General features: G+C 40.6%; 1 pseudogene; it reads left to right on the plus strand.

Annotated features, from left to right (window-relative positions):
* The first annotated feature begins 1006 nt into the window (after window positions 1-1006).
* Window positions 1007-1125, plus strand: LOC140453737 (5S ribosomal RNA; annotated as a pseudogene).
* The last annotated feature ends 1596 nt before the right edge of the window (window positions 1126-2721 follow it).

The raw sequence follows: 2721 nt of genomic DNA on the forward strand, positions 1-2721 counted from the left end.
TTGCTGTTATTTTCTCTTATTAGTTTCAATCATTGCTACCTCCAAGAAGAAAAAGGCATACATTTATCTCGTGCATCTCATGGATTCAACATTCAGTCGGTGCTTCACTGGGTATAGGCATTGAGGAGGTGTTCTCCTGACTGCGAATGTAGAACACATCAGCACAGTCGCAGGAGAAAGGATGGATCATTTCAGATTAAGAGAGGCCATTTCTTCACACAAAGTTGTGAATCATTGCAATTCTCTACCCCAGAAGGTATTTTGAGATAGATACACGTGGGACTTGAAACTAAGTCACTGACTCAGAGGTAGGTACACTGCCACTGTACCACAAGTGTCATGATTGGTGATGTGGAAAACCATGGGATATGTGCAGCAGGTGGCAAAAGAAGTTGAGACAAAAGGGTTAGTCATGATTAGAGTGAAGTGTGGAATTGGCTCTAGGGACAATGTAGTCTCTGTTGGTTTTATTAAGTTCTTAAAGCTCTTTATAGGCAATGAAATTCAGAATGAACTGGCTCAGTTTTGTTTCTCTTCCAATTTCTTTTGTAAAAGGCCCCAAATATATGCACCACCTTATTCAGATCCATCAATCAAGCACTGAGTGCCAATTGGCACCATCCCATTATCAGCCTGGGAGTGTGCAGGTAACCACCCATAAGGGTTTGTTTGTCATACTTCCTGCATGGCGAGTCCTCCATTTGCTGGTGGGTTAATACCAATAGTAAGGGAGGATGCCCTTAAGTGGGCATTAATTGTGCACCAACCTCTCTTTGGGGTGTGAAAGCACTAGTTCCATCCTGATGCTCCAGTCCCGCGTTTCGAACCCAGTCAACAGTTCCCTCTTGATGAACAGCACAGCGTTAGTAATCACATATTCACTGACTGTACATACTGTACCATTTGTAGTTTTAACTTCATGCTAATGGACTTTAGTTAAATCCAGTTTCAAAACCTGAATCTTTTAGTCAATATTGAATGCTAATGATTAGCAATCAAGACCAACAACTATGGCCATACTAGTCTGAAAACACCCAATCTCATCTAGCCTTGGAAGCTAAGCAAGCTCAAGCCAGGTTAGTACTAGGATGGGTGACCATCTGGGAATACCAGGTGGACTAGGCTTTAAGGGCAGTCCGGTGACTCAGTGGTTAGTACTGCTGCCTCACAGCGCCAGCGACCCGGGTTCGATTCATGCCTAGGGTGATTGTCTGTGTGGAGTTTGCACATTCTCCCTATGCCTGTATGCATTTCCTCCAGGCGCTCTGATTTCATCTCACAGTCCAAAGCAGTGCAGGTTAGATGAATTGGCCATCTAAATTGCCCATAGTGTTCAGATATGTGTAGGTTAGGTGCGTTAGTCAGGGGCAATGTAAAGTAATAGGGTAGGGGAATGGATCTGGATGGGTCACTCTTCGGAGTGTCGGTGCGGACTTGTTGGGCCAAATGGCCTGTTTCCACACTATGAAAGCACCACAAATCGCAGCATCTGGCCTGTACATAATTACAATTTATTAAGAGAATAGTAATCATGCAGCTTTGCAAATGATGTGAGAATTTCTAACAATATAATGGTCGCAAGACTATGGAATGAGTCTAGCTGTTTAATGAATGTTTTAAATCACATCTCTAGGAGCATATGAACTATCAACTCAAATTCTTAGTTTTTAAAATAGAATTTAGTTCACTTCTTCCCTTATAGCTTCCACTTTAGTTAATCTGTTATGCCTATCTTCTGTCTTTTTCTGTGTCCTCTCCCCAGGCTTCAAATAATAAGCACAAATCTAATGTCATTGTTGTACTTGGCCATGATGAACTGTAAAGTTCAAGTCATGTTTTTGCGGTTCCAATGTTTATTATCATGCCAAATGCCTAGCAACTGTGCATATTTAAAGTGGCTACAAACTACAGGGCATTTAAAAAACCTTTTGTTTAATTACTGGATTTACTGTAATAAATGCATGTTCATACCTTTTCAATCATCATTTCATCTTGGCTTGGCTGTTGTCCAGGTTTCTCTGTATTGAAAGAATACTATTTATATGCTTCACTTTTCCTCCTTATTTTCCTTTTCTCTTGTAACCACCTCACCCTGCACGCACATACCTGAACACATCATGAATCATTCTCTGTGCAAAAGTCATCGCTGTCTAAATTCTGGATGCAAACCTTTTAGTCAAGAGTTATTCACACACGAGCGATGTCCTGTGCAAACATTTTGGCTGTAATCTCTGCAGTTGTGGGAAAAGAAAGCTGGCAGAAATCGCTAATCCCTTTCCTAAACTACCAAGATACATTACTGGAGACTTGTGGCTAAGAAATTGTCTTGAAGGAAAGCCTTTGCTACAGTTGTGTGTCCAGAGTGTTCGACTGGAAATGCTCCTGATTCAATTTATCTTTTAGTTTATATTCAGTTTATCTTTTAGCTTCTGTATTTTGCTTGTTTGCTGTTGTAGTTTGATCAGCTGAGTTGAATATAATGCTGGAGTTTCAGACTCCTCTCAGGCGTGGGCACTCCATTCCTTGTTAATGGCACTGAGCTTCATTTTATTATCACGGTGACTTTAGACAGGCATGGACAAAGATCTACTTATTCTGGTTTTAACATTTCACCCTAAAGCTCACAAGTCTGGGAAAAATGTTTACTAAAACGTAAATGAAAATGTGTTTAGTTATTTGCTGTCCAGCTCACATTAAAAAGAAGGCTTCTCAAAAATATGA

The sequence above is a fragment of the Chiloscyllium punctatum genome, chromosome 27 (assembly GCF_047496795.1).
Source record: "Chiloscyllium punctatum isolate Juve2018m chromosome 27, sChiPun1.3, whole genome shotgun sequence".
NCBI classification, from domain to species: domain Eukaryota; kingdom Metazoa; phylum Chordata; class Chondrichthyes; order Orectolobiformes; family Hemiscylliidae; genus Chiloscyllium; species Chiloscyllium punctatum.